At 43.0% G+C, this 24,533-nt stretch overlaps 1 long non-coding RNA gene across 3 annotated transcripts in view; it reads left to right on the top strand.

Annotated features, from left to right (window-relative positions):
• The window catches only part of LOC138747690 (uncharacterized), a 178,471-nt gene that overhangs the window by 120,179 nt on the left and 33,759 nt on the right, over positions 1-24,533 (top strand). For all 3 annotated transcript variants that reach the window (XR_011347618.1, XR_011347619.1, XR_011347617.1), the window contains one exon: positions 22,362-22,450. This is a non-coding gene — a long non-coding RNA (uncharacterized lncRNA). The remainder of the gene's footprint in view (positions 1-22,361; positions 22,451-24,533) is intronic.

Below are 24,533 nucleotides of genomic sequence, written 5' to 3' on the forward strand. Positions count from 1 at the left end.
AATAATTGAGGACCTCTTCCACCCCGAACACAGGATCTTTCTGCTGCTCCTTGCAGGATCGACATCCAGGAGTATCAGAGCCAGCACCACCAGGATGAGGAACAGCTTCTTCCCAGGGGCAGTGAGAATGCGGAACGCCCAAAGGAACAGCTCACCCTAACCATCCGAGACTCTCCTATTCATGAAACAACATCTATTTATTTATATGAATGCTTGACCTGCGTCTGTATTGTATATCTGTATGTGGATTATGTCTGGTTGTGTGTCTGCATGTTTTACACTGAGGACCAGAAAACACTAATTTGTTGGGTTTTACTTGTGCAATCAGAAGACAATAAACTTGACTTGACAAAGTCAAGAAACAAGAGACAGAAACAAGAGACAACAGACGCTGGAAACTGAAGCAAAAAAACAACAACCTGCTCAAGGAACTCAATGGGTTGAGCAGCATTTGTGAGGGGAAAGAGGGGGAAAGGTGATTGGGGGTAGAGGTGGGGTTTAGAAATTGCATAATAGGATCTTGTGTTTGGAAAAGCAATAAAGGAGATCTAATGGGCAGTGCTGTTGTGTAGCGGTTAGTGCAACGCTGATAGAGCACCAGTGACCGAGGGTCGAATCCGGTGCTGTCTGTAAGGAGTTTAGACGGTCTCCCTATGTCTGCATGGATTTCCTCTGGGTTCTCCAGTTTCCTCCCATTGTCCAAAAGTGTATCAGGGTCAATTGGGTGCAATTGGGTGGCACTGGCTTGTAGGCCAAAAGGGCTTGTTACTGTTCTGAGTAGATGTGTATGAATCCTGTTTGGGTTGAACATTATGTGGATTGTATTCAACAAGTTAATGGATTTGATTTTCAGAAGAAGGCAGGAATGGGCAAAAATAATTCAGCTCATCAAACCTATTCCAGCATCTAAATACACCACATCTTAACTCTATGTATCTGGTTTTCAAAAATATATCTTGATCTTGAAATATGCTGTAACTGAGATACAAAACTCACCCTGATTTCTTACTCACCACCTGCACTAGGGGTAATTTCACAGTGGCTAACAACATGGTTTTGGGATGCAGGAAGGATTGGGACATCCAGGAGAAACTCAATCACAGAGAGAACATGCAAATTCCACAAGTTAATGTCAGGATCAAACCTAAGTTGCTGGACTAAAGTGCCACAATAAATACCAGAGAGCATAAACTTCAGGTGAGAAGAGAGCAAATTAGAGGAGACCTGAGGGGGCACCTCTTTCACACAGAGGGTGGTGGGTGCATGGAATGAGCTGCCTGAGGAAGTGGTAGAAGCAAGGTGAATTGTAACATTCAAACACATTTAGACAGGCACACAGTTAGGAAAGATGTAGAGTATAGACCGAACATGGGAAGATAGGACGAGGTTGGTCGTCAGGGACAAGTTCAGCTCAAGAGCCTGTTTCCAAGATTCAAGATTCTTTTATTCTCATGCAATAAAACAGAAAATGTGATGTTGCATGAAATTTTCCTTCAGTCTGAGGCAAAGAGTATGCCGTTATTATTACCCAGTGCCCCTTACATTCAGAGAAAGAGTGGCATGGTCAGAATAGTGGTTAACAAAATGCTATTGCAGGGTCAGTGATCAGGACCAGGGTTTGAATCCCACACTGTCTGTATGGAGTTTGTACATTCTCCCCGTGTCAAAGTGGGTTTTCCCTGGGGGGGGGGGGGGTTCAGTTTCCTCCCACCCTTTTACATGTACCGGGGGTGTAGCTCAAGTAGGTGTAATTGGGCAGCACGGACTCCTGGGCTGAAAGGGCAGTTACCATGTTGTCAATCTAAATTAAAAATTTTTGAAAGTGAGTCCCTTTAGAGTCACTGAGAGTCCGTGGATTTGCCTCCAGCGCTTCCCGCTGCCTCTGTATCCTCACAGACCCCTGTTCTATCTATTGGCAACCCGAGCTCTAGATCTGAACCTGAGGCCCTTCGGGAGACCTTTTGCCTTCAGCACCCTCCCAAATCCTGCTTCCATTTCTTGCCTTGTTGGTTATGGGTCTTCGTGCACACCCAAGCACTTTTTAAATGTAGTGAAATGTTCTCTTCCATTAGAGAGGTCCAAACTCTCTTTTCCTCAAGAATCCTCTTCCCATTCCCCTAAATTAGTGGTTCTTAACCTTTTGTTTCGGCCACTCACATACATTACTAACCGCAGAGCACCAAAAGCATCCTATGGCATAGGTGCTCTGTGGCTAGTGAGGGATTTCTTAAGGTGGTATATGAGTGGCAAAAAAAAGGTTGAGAACCACTGACCTAAATCTATGCTCAACTGGTTTATAATTTTTCACCCTAACTTGGCCTTTCATCATTTTTACATCTTCCAAACAAAATCACATGGGCTTCGTCTTGTGAACACAGGTAGTCATTGGCCCAGAGTAGAACAATCGCTAACCAGAGGTGAAGAGGTTTTATGTGAGGGTGAAAGATTTAACAGGAACCTGACAGATAACTATTTTTACACAGAGTGTGCTGAGTGTCTGGAATTGGCTGCCAAAGGAGCTGCTTGAGGCAGGTACTATTGTAATGTTTAAGGAATAAATTGGACAGATGTATAGGATACATGGATAGGATTAATGGATAAGAGGGATGTTGACCAAACGCAGTGTGGGTGGGACATTTTGTTTGATGTGGGCAAGTCGGGCTGAAGGGTCTGTTTCCAGGCTGTGTGACTTTGTTACTCTATCGTCACTCTTGAATTCTCCAGCCCTGGCTCTAGGAACTTCAGTCATTATCATTCAGAATTGGTGAACAATCGATGGATTACTCTGAGATAAGTTCCATGGACACAATAGGATCTTTAATGTTTTAATACTTTGTTGATGTATGTCCAATTCCATGGATTCATATTTTTGTTATCAATCTCTGTGGAGGATCTAATCCAAGGTTATCGAGGTTCCCAAAGACAATATCATTATTTTGCTCTAACTACCACAGAGATGGTCTCAATCTGTGACAACATTGTGGAGCTTCTGCTTATGGACCAGTGGGTTCAACCTTAGTCTGTCCTAAATTAGCTACTGTTGATGGGCAATAAATAGGGCTGATATCAGCCCAAAATTCAACAAGTTTTGTTCTTCTGATCGTCATTCAGTGACAATCTCAATCAAATTAAGTTTAAATAATTTCCGGTCTCCATGATGAATTAGAAAGACTCCTGATGGATGATGGAGAGGAATATAACACAAAAATCTGCAGACACCTTGATTGAAGTAAAAACTCAATGTTTGAGAAACTCAGCAGGTCAGTGTACTTTATATAGAAAAGATAAAGATAACCAACGTTTTGGGCCTGAGCTCATGGTATGAGCAAAATGTAGACAGGTGCCCGAACAAAATACCGGAGGGGAGGTGCAGGGGAAGGAGCGCAAGTCCACAGGGAGGAGGTAATAGGTGGATAAGGTAGGGGGGTCACAATAGAAAACAGGGGCGGGGTGGCTTCGTGAATAGAGAGGGAAGGAGGTAGAGAGCGTGAGGGATAGGGAAGAGAGGGAGAGTGGGGAGTGGGCCAGCAGAAACCGGAGAAGTCGATGTTAATGCCATCTGGTTGGAGGGTACCCAGACGGAATATTACATATTGCTCCTCCAATTTATGGGTGGCCTTGGTTTGGCAGTGCCTGAGGCAAATGGGGATGGTGGAGAGATAAAACGTCATACAATTGCTTATTGATCTCAATCTGTTGGGCAATGCTAGTTGCGAATAAGCCCAAAATGGCTTCTTGACCTAATGTCACAGTCAAAATGGCTAGTGCACTTGAGAAATGCCTTGGGGAGGGAAGTGTAAGTTTGCAAACCTCAAGAGGTCTTTGAGTTTTGCTTCCGTTTGAAGTTGGTTATAGATTTCAGTCAACTAGTTAGAGGAGCACTGACATGCAGCCATATTCAGTCTCAGATTATGTAAGGACAATTTTGGATGCCTTCTTCTGGCTCTCCATCCCATAGAATGATGATGGTTCCTTTCAGTCGGTTTGTGGGGTTTGATATGTGCTCCCTGGAGTGGCCCTACAGGCCAATCCTTGACAGGCACTGCAAAGATACCCCACTCCTCAGAAATCCACATTTAGTGGATTTTAGGTGAGTAGGGGTTTGCACAGGTCCAGACCACCCTCTCAACATCCCCTCCCGAATCCAGCGGCATCGTGAGGTCCAAGACGGCTGGGGGAAGTTCTGTTGCAGTGAATGGCCGGACTAAGCTTCGATGCAAGAGATGACCTTTCCACGGTTCATGGCATGTGTTTGCTAGATGGCCGTTGACCCTTCGGGAGGGTCTGTCTGCCCTTTGACAGGTCTTGTTTTTCATCTTGCAGGATATCTAGCCATCCTCCTTATCAGGCAAGTCTGGTAGGGGAACCAGTTTAGGTCCAACCACCTAACTATGCCACAGGTTATATGGTACCAGTAGCACTCAGACGAGTGACCTGGACTCCTTAATCATTTTATGACTGGAGGGCTTTCTGCATATAAATATGACAAATTTTCATCCGGTTTTGGGCTTTTATTACCTTTCATTAAAATATTTGAAGGAGTGAGCTACTTGGTTGTTATATTTAACAGAACCTGAAGTTTGTCAGAAAATAGCATACTATACTGTCCTTGTTGGGGTCTTTCATGGCTTGGTTCAGCATCATGCTGAAGAAGATTGAAAAGAGGGTTGGTGCGAGAACACAGCCTTGCTTCATGCCATTGTTAATGGAGAAGGGTTCAGAGAGCTCATTGCTGTATCTGACCCGACCTTGTTGGTTTTCGTGCAGTTGGATAATCATGTTGAGGAACTTTGGGGGACATCCGATGCGCTCTAGTATTTGCCAAAGCCCTTTCCTGCTCACGGTGTCGAAGGCTTTGGTGAGGTCAACAAAGGTGATGTAGAGTCCTTTGTTTTGTTCTCTGCACTTTTCTTGGAGCTGTCTGAGGGCAAAGACCATGTCAGTGGTTCCTCTGTTTGCGCGAAAGCCGCACTGTGATTCTGGGAGAATATTCTCGGCGACACTAGGTATTATTCTATTTAGTAGAATCCTAGCGAAGATTTTGCCTGCAATGGAGAGCAACGTGATTCCCCTGTAGTTTGAGCAGTCTGATTTCTCGCCTTTGTTTTTGTACAGGGTGATGATGGTGGCATCACGAAGATCCTGAGGCAGTTTACCTTGGTCCCAACAAAGCTTGAAAAACTCATGCAGTTTGGCATGCAGAGTTTTGCCGCCAGCCTTCCAGACTTCTGGGGGGATTCCATCCATACCTGCTGCTTTGCCACTTTTCAGTTGTTCGATTGCCTTATATGTCTCATCCAGGGTGGGAACCTCATCCAGCTCTAGCCTTAGGGGCTGTTTACATCCGGTACCGCACGGATGGCTGTCTCTTCAATCTGAGGCGCCTGCAAGCTCACACCAAGACACAAGAGAAACTTGTCCGTGAACTACTCTTTGCAGATGATGCCGCTTTAGTTGCCCATTCAGAGCCAGCTCTTCAGCGCTTGACGTCCTGCTTTGCGGAAACTGCCAAAATGTTTGGCCTGGAAGTCAGCCTGAAGAAAACTGAGGTCCTCCATCAGCCAGCTCCCCACCATGACTACCAGCCCCCCCACATCTCCATCGGGCACACAAAACTCAAAACGGTCAACCAATTTACCTATCTCGGCTGCACCATTTCATCAGATGCAAGGATCGACAATGAGATAGACAACAGACTCGCCAAGGCAAATAGCGCCTTTGGAAGACTACACAAAAGAGTCTGGAAAAACAACCAACTGAAAAACCTCACAAAGATAAGCGTATACAGAGCCGTTGTCATACCCACACTCCTGTTCGGCTCCGAATCATGGGTCCTCTACCGGCACCACCTACGGCTCCTAGAACGCTTCCACCAGCGTTGTCTCCGCTCCATCCTCAACATCCATTGGAGCGCTCACACCCCTAACGTCGAGGTACTCGAGATGGCAGAGGTCGACAGCATCGAGTCCACGCTGCTGAAGATCCAGCTGCGCTGGATGGGTCACGTCTCCAGAATGGAGGACCATCGCCTTCCCAAGATCGTATTATATGGCGAGCTCTCCACTGGCCACCGTGACAGAGGTGCACCAAAGAAAAGGTACAAGGACTGCCTAAAGAAATCTCTTGGTGCCTGCCACATTGACCACCGCCAGTGGGCTGATAACGCCTCAAACCGTGCATCTTGGCGCCTCACAGTTTGGCGGGCAGCAGCCTCCTTTGAAGAAGACCGCAGAGCCCACCTCACTGACAAAAGGCAAAGGAGGAAAAACCCAACACCCAACCCCAACCAACCAATTTTCCCTTGCAACCGCTGCAATCGTGTCTGCCTGTCCTGCATCGGACTGGTCAGCCACAAACGAGCCTGCAGCTGACGTGGACTTTTTACCCCCTCCATAAATCTTCGTCCGCGAAGCCAAGCCAAAGAAAGATACTGTCCTTACTTTGTTTAACAATGCAAATCCCCTCCTGCTAAAGTTGGATCAGGGTTCAAATCCAGGGCACATTTAGTGGAGAAAGTGTCATTTCCTTCATATCGGAATAGATATCAACATAGAACATAGAACATTACAGCGCAGTACAGGCCCTTCGGCCCAGGATATTTTGCCAACCCATATATATGCTTCAAACAAACTAAATCCTCCCTACCTCATAATACTCTCGTTTTCTTTCATCCTCTTAAAATGCCTCTATTGTTCCAGCTTTCCCTACCATCCCTGGCAATTAATTCCAGGCACCCACAACTCTCTGTGTGAAAAAAAAAAATCCCATACCCTGTCTCCCCTTAACTTTTCTCCCTTCACTCTGGTGTTTGCTACTCCCATCGTGGGACAAGGATGCTAACAGTCTACCTTTTCTATAACTCTCATAATCTTGTAGACCTCTATTAAGTCACCTCTCAAGCTTCTTTACTTCAAAGAGAAAAGCCATAGCTCTATTAACCTTACCTTATAAGACATTTATTTGCAATCCAGGCCACATCCAGGTAAATTTCCTCATTATTTTTCTGGGCAACGGAGATGGAGTTGGGGTTCTTTTTAAGCCCACCCAATCTGGTGGGCTTAGCTTCCCTGGGCAACAAGCAATTAAAAACCCATCTGCTGGAGGAACTCAGTGGCTTGAGCATCACCAATAAACTGGTCAATGTTTCAGCCACAAAATGGCGACCATTTATTTTCTCCCACAGATGCTGCTCCACCCACTGGGTTTGTCCAGCAGATTTCAGATTTCAGCATTTGCAATCTTCAGGGAACAAGCAGTAATTCAGTTCCACTGTTTGCCTGTCCTAGTTCCTCAAAGCACTTGCAGGCTGTCAATCAACTAAGTACATATTTAAGCAGGGACTTTCACAATCTTGAACATGTCCAAAATGGCCTGTGGTGTCTACAGAATTTTGTGATTTACTGTTACAGTCGAAAGGTGTTCAAAGAGAGCAGCCAATTTAGATGAAGCGAAGTTTCACACACAGCAGGAGTTGACCAGATTCCGGGAATGATGAACCCTGGCAGAAGATGGGTGGAACATTTAGAAGCACAACTTAAATCACACGTCGTGTTGTTCCATCTGCAGGATTGAGGGATGTTTTAGGCAATAATGATCCCTTTTAATCTTTAGTGGTGTTGGGGGAAGAAATTTCCACCAGGATACAAGGGGAATTTTCCAGCTATTCCTCAAACAATCTACCAAAGGAGGGAAGCAGGGCCAGGATATGATTAAGAAGCAGAACATGAAGTACCAACAATAGTTTCAAGGACACTTCTCTTGATTTTTAAAGAATTGATCACAAGGTCAATATTTATTTGCCCTAATTTCCCCTGGAACAAGTGATCATTTCGGAGGGCAGCTAAGACTCAACTAGCTTTCTGTGCATCAGGAGGATAGAGATAGGACATAGAACATTGCATCACAATCCACGGCCTTCAGCCCTTGATGTGCCGATTACCGAAAAAAATCCAAAACCCTCCCTACCTCATAACACTCCTATTTTTCTTTTATCCATGTGCCTATCTTAAATGCTCCTAATGTTTCAGCCTCCACTGATCATCCCTGGCAAGGCATTCCAGGCACCCACAACTTTCTGTGTTTAAAAAAAATACTTACCCCGATGTCTCCCCTAAACTTTCCTTGCTTCACTTTGTGCAGGTACGTCATTTGTGAACCAAATTGGATTTTAAAACAATCCAGAAGCTTCAGAGTTCCCACATTTGTATTCCGGTGTTCTTCGCTCAGTTGATCATCAATACCTCAGCTGGGATTTGAACTCATCTCGGGGTCTGCAGTTCAAGTCCGTGTGGTGTGGGTCAGTAACCAAATGGTGCTTGTTGATCAAATTCATGGGATTGGTAGAATTATTTGTGTCTTCTCCTTAAGTGGAACAAGCTGCCAGAGGACACGGTGGAGGTAGGTATAATTATAATACTTAAAAGACATTTGGAGAAGTACATGGATGAGAACGGATTTGAGGGTCAAATGCGTACAAATGGAATTAGCCCATGTAGGCAATTTGACTCACACAGGTAAGTTGGGCTGAAGGGTCTATTTTCCATGCTGTATAACTCTGTGTCTCGGAATGTTTATTATACTATGGTGTAATATCCAATGGAAGTGTGTTTGGATGTTGATTGGTCCAATAACAATGGGCAACAATTTTTTTTGAAAAGATTTGCTTCCTGAAAAATAGGGCATTATATCGACAACTTCAAGCTGAATACAAAGATAATTTCAGATTTTCTGTATCATGTAGGAAGTTGGAGAAACATTAAATTAGCTCTTTATTGAATGTAGCATGTTTAATCGCATAAAGATGCCCACACATTGTGTTGGTTCAATTGCCCTAAAAATGATTTGCCACTGATTTTCATTTGTATTCACCATCTGATGCCTCTTGTGTCAGTGTCCAACAATAGTCGGCCAGCATTGATAGATTCCAGTTGCCCTGATCATCGCTTTTCCATGGTCGCAATGTCCTGGTGAAATCGCTCACCATGTTCGTCACTGACTGCACCAAGATCATCAGGGACAAAGTCCAGGTGCGAATGTAGAAAATGTATTTTCAATGACATGTTGTACTTTATGGTTTTGTATACTTGAGGCATGTTGTCAATCAGCTGGATGTAGTTTGGTAATTAAGTAATATCTAAAAAACACTATGTGTTAGGAAAATGTTACGGGGATTTTCAAGATCAGCAGCGCAAAATCCATAAAATACACCCAAAAGTGTTCAGGAAGCAAAATCTTGGTTGTCTGGAAAAATGCACCAAAAGCCTGGAAAATCAATGGTCTGGCTCACCATTGGGATCGCTTGCATCTAACTGGGAGGGCAAATCATCTTGTCTGGATATGGCTTGACCAACAGAGGAGCACTCTCTCAGTACTGCAGCGAAGAGCGAGCCTTGATTGTTATGCCTGGGACCCTGGAATGGGATTTGAACCTATAATGGCCTGACTCAATGCAAGGTTGGAGTATTTATTGCAAAACGTCAATCAATGCCCTATGAAACCAGCTAGAAACCATATGAAGAAAAGAAATTAGCTCCACGTGAATGACATAGCCTGAACATGACCCCATAGGACAATGGAGATATATTGTCAAAAGAGAACTCTTCACACGCTAGGTCTCCCAGTAATGACTTACTTGTGTATGAGTTCAAAGCCTTGTAAATTCAACACCTCTGATGTGTGTAATTTAATTAAGCAGACAGCACTGACTGTTACTATGCCTGACCTCACATTGATATTGGTGTCGATGATCTTGCGTGCTGGATATTATACCCCTGTCACACTGTGGTGAAAATTGTAAGTGCTTCTTGCTGGATAACTCATGAGCTCACATCTCCCAGCGGGTACAGAGCTGACACATTACATTCCAATATCTGGAAGGAGCAGAAACAGTAATAAAATTACAAAGAAGTGAGTGTAGTCTTTCAGGCTTTAATTGTTCTCTGTCGACTGAAAGCCTGTGGTTGCTTTGAGAAGCAATAAATTAATTAAATACTGTTTTCTGACAATATGTCAACCATGGAGGAAATGAACTCTGTACCCCTCAAACTATTTTGTAAATCATAATGTCACCTTAGCCGTACTTTCCCAATGTGTAAAACCAGCTGAGTGTTGCAAGAAAAATTTCCCTGATGTCTTGACAAATCGTTCTCTCTCAATCACCTTTGCAGAAGCAATTATCGGGTAACTGCAATTTTCCAGAGGTGTCTGCACACAGGTTGACCATTGCATTTCCTACATTACAGCAGAGAATCTGGAAGCTTACAGCATGGTTAATAGGGAGGTTCCCCCACTCGCACCGAGATTTTCCTTGGGTACTTCGCAGACCTGGTGTGGTTGTTTGTGGGGAATTAAGGGTAAGTGTGTGAATTTATTGAGCCAGATCCAAAATTAATTGAGGAGTCTATTGGTAAGAGAGACCTGTTGGGTTAATGATGAAAGATGTTCCACACTTACCCAGAAGGATTAACGCAGAAAGAGGCAATTTGCCTAACAGGTCCATGTAACCATTAAATCTCCTCACAGCCAACCTAGTTTGCATTAGTTTAGCCAGCTATTTCTTTCCCTCTTCTGTAGATATCCAGTCACCTCACAAATACCCCAATGCTGGCTTTGGCCTATATTGTCATGTGCCTCCAAGTACTCTGTTTCCTTTTATCTTCCTTTAATGTTGCTCGAGATTTTCTATTAATTTGATTCTGAACAACAAGGGATGGCTTGAATTGGTGATTAGTTCTGATCATTCATCAAATGGAAAATTCAACTCCATTTTTCCACAAATCAGGAGTCAGCTTCCACTGCCATTCATAAAAGCTCAAATCTTCCCTGTGATGCAAGGTTCTTTGGGCAAGTGTTGTGATGGCATTCTCTCTTTTTACAAATAAATAATGTTATTTTTCCATCGTCAATTTTCACACTTACCTTCCGGAGTGGCAGTTCACACAGAATGACCTGTATATGGATATTGCTGGGTGTTTAGACAAAGTACTGTAGGTTGGACATGGGTCATTGTCGCCCATTACATCGTATTCATTAGCCCATTGTCGCAGACCACCTGCAGTTCAGTTTAGACTGCAGGCCATCCGCAATAATGTCATGGGGTGCAGCAGGTAAAATTTTGGAATGGGAATGAGTCACTCTTTACTGTTCTGATCTTTTAACACAGCAGCTGTGTAAAAAACATAATTGTTTACGCATGTAATGATTTACTTATGAATGAAAATCCTATGTCTTTTTCCTCTTCTTATGCTCTCTCAAGAACTTTGCTGATATTCTAACTGCATCTGACTAAGATTCTCAACTGGAGTAATTTGCGGAAGATGGTATTAAGCACTAGAATTAACATTTCATTTTGACATTAGAAATAGTAAAAATTCCAGCTACAATTATAACTGTTGGCAATTGTAAAATTGTAAAATAATTGCTTTTGCAAAATATAGTAAAACCCCTGGAATCCAGCATTCAATTAGCTTCAAGCAACCAGCAAAAAAAATCGAGGAAAATAAATTTAAAAACCTAAAATAATTAAGAATAAAATAATAAGTGCAAGATACGCAAGTTTAAAAATGTAAAATAAATGTTCTCTGAAGTAACGCATAAACCTTTGGTGAAGATGGGAGCAAATATCCAGCCATGCCTTGGTCGTGCTTTGCTCTTAGCAGTTGTTTGGATAAAATTGTGTGAAACAGCAATGGTTTCGCCCAGGATGAAGAGCTGGTTGATGCCGTTCGCCGCTGGGGTGACTCTCTTCAAGTGTCTCCTTAACCCTGCTTAGTAGGAGTCGCCCCGGACAGAAGTTTTCACGTAAACTTTAGTGGTGGGGGGGGGGGTTAATTATCTATAATGTTATTATTTGTTTTTCGGGCGACTCCATGGAAGGGGAAGAACCTGAAGGTGCAGCAACGGTTAAATCTTTTCAAAGAATGTGACTGAAAATAAAATGTTTTAAGGATTATATATTCATGCAAGTGAAATTTGTTCAGTGCAAGAACAATATAATCTTTTAAACTGTTTATTCTTAACGCAAGTTCTATTAGTTGGGCATTGAAAGAGTAAGTCTCAAGCAACTGCAAAATACCCTTATCCAGCATTTACCAATCCTCTTAGGCGCCGGATACCAGGGCTTTTCTGTAACTTTGTGATTATGTGTAGATTGTAACAATTTTGTGGTAATAACCTTCAAAAGCAGATACCATATTAGCAGTTGTATTGGGTTTTATATTTAGAGTGTATTGAGTTCAGACTGAATGGAGAACGACACCAAGCTTTCCATGAGAATACAATGAAATAGGTGAAATGTCATCTGGCAATGTAATCACAAATGTTCCATTTGTACATCATCCCGGTCATTCCCAAACACCTCACAACCCATGAAGTTACAGAGTAATTCTTGAGTTATAGGGAGAGGTTGGATAAACAGGGTCCCTAGAGCATCAGAGGCTGAAGGCTGACCTAAAAGAGTGATATAAAATCATGAGGGACATGGACAAAGTGAATGCATGCCATCTCTTCCCCAAGCCTAGATAATTCTAGAAGAGAAGATGATTCTGTACAAGTGGAGTCAAAGGAGGGAAGGCCGGACTGTGCAATGGCCTGAGGTGCGTTCACAACTCTCCGCAGTTTCCTGTGGTCTTGGGCAGAGCAGTTCCCCTCCCACGCTGTGATGTTTCTGGACAGGATATACTTTATGGTGCGTGTGTTGATAGATTTCATCCTAGGATTCTGAAGGAAATATTTGGGAAAATTGCAGACCCTTAACTAGAAATTTCTAAAGTTCCCTGGGGAAGCATAGCTATGGATTGTAAAATTTTACATGCTGCTCTGATATATAAATTAAATTTAAATTAAAATATACAGCACGGTAACAGGCCCTCCAGCCCTCAAGCCCGTGCCGCCCAATTACACCTAATCAACCCACGAACCCCGTGTGTACTTTTTGAAGGGTGGGAGGAAACCTGAGCATCTGGAGGAAACTCACTCAGACACGGGGGGAACGTACAAACTTCTTAAAGTCAGCTCAGATTTGAACCCAAGTTGCTGGCACTTTAACACACTAAGACACGGGTGGAGGAGAGGAGAATGTACAAAGTCCTTGCAGACAGCACCAGGTTTGAACCCGGGTCGCTGGCACTGTAATAGCATTGCGAACCGTGCCACCCAAGAACGAACTATTGAAAGAGGGAATCCAAGAACAGTTTGTGATCCTGAAAATTGGTTGTTGTGAAATTGCTACTGTCTTTATTTGAGGAGAGAGTAAATGAGTTTTGAATTTTCATTGATCAGAGAGATTTGTTAAGGGAAGATCATACTTGAATGATGGGATATAGTCCTTGTTCATGAAGATAATATTAATTGAATTTGACATCACAGTCAGCACAGACAACATGGCTGAAAGGTCTGTTCATTTGCTGTGGTTGAAGGCTTCTGCTCTCAGTCCAGACCCCCATTAAGCCAATGTTAATCCTCTCCACATCTATTTTCTTACAATGCAATTTCTCAATTGCTTTTATTATTTAATTTTAATTTTTAAAAATCTTAGTTTTGCAGAAGGTCCTCCGGCCCATGAAACACGTGCCACCCAATTAACCTACCAATCCTGTACGTTTTGAAGGGTGGGAGAAAACCTGAGCACCCAGAGGAAACCCACACAGACATGGGGAGAATGTACAAACTCCTTAAAGTCTGCCCGGATTTGAACCCGAGTTGCTGGTGTTGTAACACCACTGCCCTAACCACTACAATATCCTTCGCTAACAAATACGGTACAAACCAGATACCTGAAATGGTCACTTTAGCTTGGCCCATGACTAAAGCATAAAATCCAACATTTTGAATTATCTCCCCTTCTGCACAGGAACGGGTACTTCCAAGATGCTTCCTTGTCTATTGAATACTCCTAGCATTTGTTCGAGAGATTAAAATTTTCTATTATTACAGTCAAGGCAGAATACTAATTTTTTTTCCCTGTATGAAACATCTCAGTGGAATGAAAGCATGAAGCATACTACCTGGCTTGAATTTCAGTTTTAATATTCGCCTGCTCCTCTGTTGAAATGCTGGGTAAGAGGTAAAGACATATAACGAGTGTTTGTGTTTTTACTACAATCACAGCGTCTGTAAACTTTCACGTTTCGCTGCTTCTCTGTGAATGGATGTTCTTGATTTTTACCCCTTTATTGTGAGTTTCAGATCACCAAAGTAGAATTGCCTGAGGTTTTGCAACTTTCAGATAAATAAATGAAGGGAATTGTGTAAAGTTTGAAAACGTTTCTTTTACATTGTGATGGTGTCAAAGATAAGCATTAGCTGTTATCCTCATAAAACATTGCTTTGTCTACTATCCAAGAATATCAATCTCTGTAATAAGTAGTGCAAGAATAAAAAGTGATTTACGATAACAGTGCGTGGTAGGGTGTGAAAGAGGAAAACGTTCAGTTAAACAGTGCCAGGCATTACATACTGATGGGAGCTCTACAAGGCACTGGTGAAGCCGCACCTGGAGTACTGTGTGCAGTTCGGGTCTCCATACTTGAGGAGGGACAGACTGGCCATGGAGGCAGCCCAGAAGAGGTTCATTCACCAGGTTGATCCCGGAGATGAACAAGGAAAGACTAAATTGTCTGGGATTATACTCACTTGAATTCAGAAGAATGAGATCTTATAGAAACATATAAAATTATAAAGGGATAGATAGAGGCAGGAAAATTGTTTTCACTGATAGGTGAGACCAGAACTAGGGGACACAGGCTCAAGATTCAGAGGAGTAGATTTAAGACGGAGATAAGGAAAAATTGTTTTTTCCCAGAGAGTAGTAAATCTGTGGAATTCTCTACCCAGGGAAGCAGTTGAGGCGACTTCATTAAACATCTTGAAGGTTCAGTTAGAGGTTATGGGGAAAAGGCAGGTAGGTGGAGTTGACTCAACGATCAGATCAGTTATGATATTATTGAATGGTGGAGCAGGATTGACGGATCAAATGGCCTCCTCCTGCTCATTTTTCTTATGTTCTCCATTCAAGAGCCTGACAATAACCGGGAAGTTACTATCCTTCAACCTGGAAGTGTACGTTTTCAAACTCGTGGATCTTCTGGCTGAAGGGAGGGGGAAAAGAGAGTTCATAACCACAGAACTGTCAAAGGGTGAAAGGGAGTTATGAAGCTGGGCCTCAAGATACATCAGCGGAAGCCAGAGGTCCAAACAGTCTGAGAGTTGACTAAAACATGAAAGTCTGCAGACAGCGTGATTAAAATAAAAACCCAATGCTGGAGAAACTCAGAAGGTCAGATAGTGCCCTTTATATAGCAAAGATTATCAATGTTTTGAGCTTGAGTCCTTCATCAGGGGTATGATCAAAATGTAGGTAGGTGTCTGAATAAAATAGTGGGGGGAGGGGAAGGGGCAGGGTCCACAGGTGGATAAGAGAGGGAGGCACACCAGCAAACAAGGGAAGGGAGGATGGTGCCTGAATAAAATAGTAGGGGGGGAGGGGCAGGGGAGGAGCACAGTCCACAGGTGGATAAGGGAGGGAGGGCACACCAGCAAACAAGGGAAGGGAGGATGGTTTTGTGAATGGAGAGGGTAGGGGTGGAGAGCTGGAGGAAAGGAGACAGAGGGTTAGGGGAGAACGGGGAGTTGGCTAGCAGAAATCTGAGGTCGATGTTAACGCCATCTGGTTGGAGAGTGCCCAGATGGAGTATTGTGTTGCTCGTCCAATTTACAGGTGGCCGTTGTCTGACAGTACATGAGGCCACGGACAGAGATGTCGGCATGGGGATAGGCCACAGGGAGATCTTGGTCATTGATGTGGATAAGTCTGAGAATTGTCCCTTGAGACCACTCAACGCTTAGACTTTGTGGGTGAGCAGGGACTGGAGGTGACACACCAGATTATGCGCTGCTTTCAACGTGACTCCAGACACGTATGCTTTATCTCGCTTTACAAACCAGGCCAAATAGGGATTCTGCAGCAAAGTCAATCATTCACAAACATTCTTTGTACATTCATTCTATTTTCCAGTTGAATGCAAATTAAGGTTCGTATGTGCATCTGTTACTGATTTTATTGACACAGTATGTGCACCAGTAAGTTACATATTGGATTATTGGGCTGTGCTCTATTTTCTGTGTCCCTTCTGTTACTCCATTTGGAAACCATACAATTATTGCACAAGGGATCTGTTTGACGGAGATAACCAGATTCACAAACTGTTTCATTATTGCCAATTCAAAGTTCACTGATTTAAAAAACCAACTCACGAGGCAGCTTTTCTTGATTAAATTGGAGTCCATCTTGAGGCTTCGTGTTATTTATATTGGAGAATTGGTCAGAGCTTGGACTTGCAGGAACAGCTCAAACAGGATCTAAGAGGTCGGCATCAATTGAAACTGGATGTGTTTATCTTTTATTTGCCACAAAAATTAAGTGGATAGATACACAATGCATTACCACATGCTTGCACACACAGCACATTCTGTCAGAAATACACCAAGTACAAAAAGACACAGACACACACAGATTCTCTCTATTACACACACACACCATTTTCTCTCTTTCACACACACACAAACTTTCTCCCTCTATCATACACACGCAGATTCTCACACTCTCAATCACAGACACACAGATTCTCTCTCTCTATCACACACACGCACACACTGATTCTCACTATCACACACACAAACACACATTCTCTTTTTATCACATACGCACACACACTCACAGACAACATATAGCAGACTGACAGCTTCTCTCTTCTCAAACACAGAGACTCTCAGAGATACTAGCAGATTGACTCTCTCTCTCTCTCTCTCTCCCTCTCTCAGTCTCAAAGACAACATACAGATTTACAGTTTCCCTTGTCTCTCTCTCACACACACATTCTTCCAGAGAAAACTCAGCAGATTGACACAGTCAATACACATTCAGATGCAGCCAGACACAGGCATGCACACCCAGTCAATGTTTTTCTCTCTCTCACAAACCCACACTGAAGCTGAATCAAGGGCTGAATGCAAACATGGGGTATTTGCCTGCTTCAAGCTTGATTTTTATTACATTATGCGGCAACATTGATGAATTGCAATGGACATAATATAGCAACTACATTTATGCAGTATCCTTAATGGAGTTCAGCCTCCCATAACAACAAGAGGAAGAGTTACAAAGAGGAGGTGTTCCATCGTTTAGGGGAGCAGACTACAGAGGGCATGATGAAGGAGAAATCGGGACCAGAAATGGAGCAACAACTGAAGAATGTAGGTGGGAGAAAGTTCTAGAGAGAGGGCAGGGTTGCCATGGAGGGAAAAGATCAAGTGGATGAAGACTTACATTCCCAGTGATGACGTATAAACTTGTCTCTCTCCCTGACAAGTTATATTTTGCAGATGGGCACAGTCCTCATTACAAATCCTCTTGACTTCTTTCTCCATGGCTGAGTTATTCTGGATTTATTTCTTCCCCTCCTCAATGGGCAGCCAACACACTGATTGCATTTGTGCACCAGACAAGTGTTCACGACCTCCAGAATGAGCACATTTATTTCCCTCTAAGCTAGAGTGAACAGGGTGTACAGGGAAATCCTGATTCAGTTAAGTAACTGAATTTAATTTCCCCAGCTGCCATGAATGGATTTTACATTCACATTTTGGGTCACAGGCTTGGGCTCCGGGGTGTTAATCCGAGAGTATATCCATTATGATAATGTTCTTCCTGCTCTATTTCATCTTTGCTGTGTTAAGTAGTCAACACTGATTTCTCAAATCATTCATTTGTATGAACATGTAATAACCTTTTTTTACTTCCTGTTTTTAGCAGAGGTGATAGATTTACATTTTGGGCATTACAATTTACTGGTGTTATCTGAAAAGATGTTATTGCTTCATATTTTTGCCCAGCTCTCTGCAGTAAAGTATTCCAAATTTACAAACCTCTTAGAGAGAAATAAGATCCTGTTGATTTCTGACTTAAAGGGAGCAACTGGTAATTCCAATGTGAATCCCTGAGTCTTCCAGGAGGAGACGTATCTCCTAATATCAACCCTGTCGAACTCCCTTATATGTTTCATTCGTCCAAGCTCCCATGAGATAATTAAAATTCCTTTATTATCATGTAATGAAACAGATGTAATATTCCATGAAATTGACTTTAGTCGACCATAAGGCAGACAAAGATTTGCCATCAGCAGTTTCCCGGCACCCCTTACACTCAGGGAAAGAGAAGCAAAGTCACCGAGCATTCATGGATTCACCTTCATTGGCCCTGCAGCCTCCACAGCCACTTGAAGTCATCCCTATGCCATCGGTTCTCTGTGCTTCGTAAGGGATGGCTTAAGGTGGTAGGTGAGTGGGAAGCTTGAGAATCACTGCTTTCGACCCAATTGTTACTGAAATATTTTACTTGAGAAAAACTGTCATTGGCCCATTTCCTTTGGAGTTCTGAAACCGTGCACATAACGAGTCAATGAGGGACGATTAAAACAGTGGTCTTCAAACTTTTTCTTTCCACCCACATACTGCCTTAAGCAATCCCTTACTAATCACAGAGCACCTGTGGCATAGGGATTATTTAAGGTGGTATGTGAGTGGAAAGAAAAAGATTGAAAACCACTGCTATAGATGGTGCATGACCTCTAGTGTTTCTCCAGCATTTGTGTGTCTTTCTTTTCTTTTTCAATCTTTTTATTGATTTTAATATAAAACATACAGTCGAAGACGGAGAGAATAAGGATACATGATTGAAAAGATTACAATAGACAACATTCAGTAAATAATAATAGTGTCTTCATCTCCACGTACTAAATCAAAGAAAAATGAATTCACTTTATAATAACACCCCCTATGCTCATCTGAAAGAAAAAAACCCCGAAAACTTGGATCATCGATCATCAATCATAAGAAGCCTGGTCCTCAACCAAAAAAAGAAACTTAATGGTATCAGGAAGGGACGATAAATCAGAGAAAACATTAGAAATTCTATTATATAAAAATATTGTATGAATGGTTGCCAAGTTTCTTCAAATTTAAGAGAGGAATCAATCACTCGTGTGTCCTGTACTACAATCGCGGCATCTGCAGACTTTCCTGTTTAATCCCAGTGGCAGAAATTCCCTTTGTCCAATCTCTTCCAATTGCCACTGTAGTATCTGGAGAGCAGTTGGGTCTAAATCCTCCCTTCACACAAACACTCCAATTAACTGAGCACTCCTCAACTTAGCACGTGCCAGAATACTTTTAGAATTTCAGGCATTGTAAAGGTTGGCATTGTGAACTCGATGTGACCCTTGGAAGGGGTTGGGTTAGTGGTGGGGGGGGTGGGGGGGGCGGTGGGGGAAGGCCTACCTCTACTTAGCTTTATCTATGGCCAAAATTAACCAGAGGAATCCTACAGCAAGTCTCGCTTTACCCTTGAAAGGTTTCTTTTTTCCGACATCTGTGGAGATGAAGTGAAGGAAGTGTCTCTGGTGGAAGAGTTATTTTGGCATCTGACCTCTACTGATAGAGGGATAGAGTGATCTGAGTGAGGCATCTGGGGTTGCCGTGACTCAAGGAAGTGCAGGGAATCCAAGCATGTCGCTGCCTTATGCAGGGACAAGTATAACTGTTGATGCACAAACCTCAGAGGAGAGTTACAGCTGTTCTGTAATAGAGGAGAGAAATATGAAAAGGTTAGTCAAGTGAAGCTGTCAGTGATCATTCTTCCGCTTAAGAATTTTGTTTTAATTCCTTTCCGGTGCTATATTTAGGCTTGGATAAAACATGTCCATGACCACATTAACCTTGATTCCTCACTGCAATGACAGAGAATTTCCTCACTCAGTTAATCAATGATATTTAACACTCTTGTAGCACTTAGCTGATGAAATTCACCGAAAACGGGCAGACTTGGAATGGGAGTTTTGACAAAAGGAAACAGACAAAACGTTAGCTATTAGCAAAGAACTGGTGACCACAGTGGCAGAGTAGCAAGGGTCTCTATGGCTGAAGGACACACACAGGCGGTGAGCTGTTGCCGACTTGCAGGTGACGGACTGACGGTGCTGGTGACTTGAGGTCAAAGCACTCACACCAGGCTGGTTCATGAGAACCAGGTATTATAATCGGGATTTGAGAGGGTTCTGAGGGCAAGGTGAGCTCCTGAAGAGTCCTGGGTGCTGAAGGCTTCCTCAATGAGATGGAAGTTTGGATCTGGGCTCAGGTTGCCGATGGTTGGAACTGAACTGGAGTCTTTTGCGGCTGCAGAGGCTGGGGGAGCGCTGGAAGTGAATCAACAGATACTTCGTGACTGAGAGTTCTTAATTTTGGTTCTCTTTCCTGACTGTAAGGGGCGCCAGGCAATACCAATGCTAATGGTGAATCTTTGTCTGTCTTATGGCAGACTAAAGGCATTTTTGTGTAATATTACATTTGTGGTGGTACGCCATTAGGCAGACAAACCGGCCCCATTTGTCACGCACGTAGTGGGGCAGCCGGCCAAAATGGCACCGTTGGGGGTTTCCTCCCGACCTCGGCACCGGGCTCAGAAGCCCATGCTTGGGGACCCACGTGACGCCCCGGTGATGTCGGGCCCCCCCCCCAGTGCGGTTCTCAACCAGGTCCTGGCTGGGAGTATAAGACTAGCCAGGCAGCCTGCATTAAATCAGATTTTTGCTCATTGAACTCAACCCGTCTGGTTGTTCGATCCTTCATTTAGCAGTGTAGCCGCCGCTACACATTTTTGTTTTATTACATGACAATAAATAGTACCTGATCTGATCTGAGGAAAAGGTATGCTTTCAAGGACAATTAGAGTTGACGTCTTCAGAACTATGGAGCATTACTTCATGACAATGAGTTCTCCTCCAAGTACACATACCCCTGGAGGAGCCAGCTGAGATATAGTAGGACGGGGCATTTAACTTGAAAATAGAGGCTGAGGGTGTTTATGAGCAAAGGGGCAGGGTATGGATGATGAAGAATCTGGAGACCTGCTTGCCTACCCAAGCCAGTGCCATTTGCCTGCGTTTGACCCATATACCCTTACACCAAGATTAAACACATCAAGTCATCATTACTGTATTATTAAACAAATCAAATATAAGAAGGTAAAGTTGTGGAAGACTTTTAGTTTATCATGCAAAAAATACTGAGGTTTTTTTAAAAAAGCATTTGTAGGTACAAAAAAAGACAAGGAGAAATTTGAATATATTTTTCTAAATAGAATCACTGAAAAGCAATGCTGACCTTATTTGGAACTGATGTAAATGCTTGAGGTTCTTTATAAGGTGATGGGATATGTTCTTGTGTTTTTAGCTTCAATCCAGTCCAGAGAGGAGAATTAATCCTTTTAAACTCCTTTCCTACTTGCCTTCTTTCATTTTTTTTTAATTTCTTTCCATTCTTTTGCTACACGGTCCTGAATGGAAACTGACAAAGATCACAGTTCCTGTTGTTGATTTGGACTCTGCATAAAAATTGTCCCCATTCAGTGTATATTAGATGTGAAAACCTTGCGCAGGAGTAAATCGGTCTGTGAAGAGCAACACGAAGCAAACTTGAAATGGACATTTTTGCATTTCTTGCTGTAAAAATTTTCCATCCTCTGAAAAACTACTGCATTGTGAAATTGAATTTTTAGGCATAGATAGTTCTCCCTGTGTCTGCGTGGGTTTCCTTCGGGTGCTCTGGTTTCCTCCCACCGTTCAAAGCTTACCGGGGTTTAGGTCAATTTTATGTAATTAAGTGGCACAGGCTCATGGTTCGGAAGGGCCTGTTACCATGCTGTAGATCTAATTTTTAAAAATATTTCTGAATTTGTTTTGAATTGTTTGAAATTTGTGTTGCATTCTTAAAATTATCTATCACTTTGGTCCCAATTGAGGCTTGGCCTATTCATAAGGCCATAAGATCTAGGAGCAGAAAATAGGCTATTCAGCCCATCAATTCTGCCCTGCCATTTAATCATGAGCTGATCCATTTTCCCACTCTGCCTCACTGCCTGGCCTTTTCCCCATAACCTTCGATGCCCTGGCAAATCAAGAACCCATCTATCTCTGTCTTAAATGCACCTAATAACCTGGCCTCCATAACCACCCGTGGCAAAAAAATTCACAGATTTACCACTATCTGGCTGAGGAAATTCCTCCACATCTCTGTTTTAAGTGTACACTCTTCAGTCTTGAAGTTGTGCCCTCTTGCCTAGACTCTCCCACCAAGGAAGCAACCATTCTACATCTACTCACCATGGAAACAACCCTTCTACATCTACTCTGTCCATGACTTTCAACATTCAAAATATTTCAATGAGACCCCCCCCTCATTTTCCAATATTCCAATGAGTATAGGCCAAGAGCAGTTGAACACTCCTCATACAATAACTATTTCATTCTCAGAATCCTCCGAGTGAATTCCCTTTGAACCCTCTCCAATACAAAGTTCTAAGTGAGGAACAGACCAGATCTTGCAGCCGTTGTGGAGAGAGGTAGGTGTCAACCACATTCTGTCAAATTCCATTGTGAATTCGCTGCTGGTTATACATTGTGCCCAATTTATTATTTAGATAGGGAGAAAATTGGGAAGTGCATAGGAACTTGTGGGCCCTTGTGCAGGATATCCTAAAGGTTAATCAACAGGTTGGATCGGCAGTAAGGAAAGCGAATGCTATGTTGGCATTCTTTTCAAGAGGAATAATGTGCAAGAGTAAGGAGGTGTTGATGAGATTCTATGGGAAACTCGTGAGACCTCTTTTGGAGTGCTGTGTGCAGTTTTGGGCCCCTTATCTTGGAAGGGACGTACTGAGGGTACCCATTTAAAACAGAAATGAGGAGAAATTTCTTTAGCTAGAGAGTCATGGATTTGTGGCCATGGAAGCCCAATCACTGAGGAAGGTTAAGGAGGAGATTGATAGGTATCTAATTAGTCAAGGTATCAAGGGATATGGGGAAAAGGCTGGAAATTTGAACTATATGGGAAAATAGCTTAGCTCAGGGTGGAGTGGCGGAGCAGACTCAATGACCTATTCCTGTCCCTTTATCTTGTCATCTTAATTAAATTAAATTTTTTAAATTTAGACATACAGCACGGTAACAGGCCATTTTGGCCACAAGTCCGTGCTGCCCAATTTACACCCAATTAACCTGTAACCCCTGTACATTTCCAATAGTGGGAGGAAACTGGAGCCCCCAGGGAAAACTCACGCAGACATAGGGAGAATGTACAATCTCCTTACAAACAGCACAGGATTTGAACCCTGATCCCAATCGCTGACACTGTAAAGGCATTGCACAAACCACGACACCAACTGTACCACCCCTAATGCAAGAGGAAGTTATCTGGTCAATTGCAGGCCTCTTATGGGGATTGATGTACAGAAGGATCTTGGGATACAAGTCCATTGCTCCCTGAAAATGGCAACTAGTGGACAGGTTGGCAAAGAAGGTGTACTGCAGGCTCACCCTCATTGGTCATGACATTGAGTTGGCGAGTCACGTTTCGACTGTATAAAACTTTGGATACTCTACGCTTGGAGCATTGTGTCAAGTGCTGGTCACCATGTTGCAGGAAGACGTGGAGGCTTTACACAGGGTGCAGAAAGATGATCAGGACGTTGCCTGGATTGGAGACCATTAACTACAAGGAAAGGATGGAGAGGCTTGGATAGTTTTTGCTGCATGGTCAGAGACTGAGGGGCAGCCTGCTAAATATTTATAAAATTATGAGAGGCATAGAGAGATTAGATAGAGTTTCTTCCCTCCACCCCTAACCCCACCCCAGGATGGAAATGTCAAATATGAGAAGGCATAGGGTTGATGGTAAGGGAGAGAGTTTAAAGCAGATTTAGCAATTTTTTTTCCCACAGACATTGTTAGGAACATGGAGTTGCCAGGGGAAGTGATAGACATAAACATAATGATGATGTTTAAGAGGCATTTATAGGCAGGCGCATGAACATGCAGAGGAGAGACGAACGTAGACTTTATTAAAGCACATGGGATTTGTTTTAATTTGGCATCATGAGCTGAGAGCCTGTTCCTGTGCTGCTCTGTCTATGTCTAGGGCCATGTCTCAACACTGGTATTACTTACAGACCTTATTTACAGTCACAGCTTGCAATATTCTGATTCAGTCCATCTGAGGATGCACTTTTCATTAGATGTGTACTTAAATACTACTCTGTTTCCAATTCAGATTTCAAAGGTCTCTCTTCTGTACTTTACTAAGGACAGAGTGGATGTAGAAAGGCTGTTTCTCATGTTGAGAGGGTCCAGGGCAAGAGGGCACAACTTCAGGATTCAAGGGCGTCTGCTTAGAACAGAGATACAGAGGAATTTCCTCAGCCAGAGGGTGGTAAATCTGTGGAATTTATTACCACAGGTGGTTCTGGAGGCCGGCCATTGAGTGTATTTAAGTCAGAGATTGATAGATTTTGGTTTAGCCAGGGCATCAAAGGTTATGTGAAGAAGGCCAGGAAGTGGGGCTGAATGGGGAAATGGATCAGCTCATGACTTGATGGGCTAAATGGCCTATTTCTGCTTCTCCGGCCTTGTGGAGCCTTTAGGAGCAGG

The sequence above is a fragment of the Narcine bancroftii genome, chromosome 12 (assembly GCF_036971445.1).
Source record: "Narcine bancroftii isolate sNarBan1 chromosome 12, sNarBan1.hap1, whole genome shotgun sequence".
Classification (NCBI taxonomy): domain Eukaryota; kingdom Metazoa; phylum Chordata; class Chondrichthyes; order Torpediniformes; family Narcinidae; genus Narcine; species Narcine bancroftii.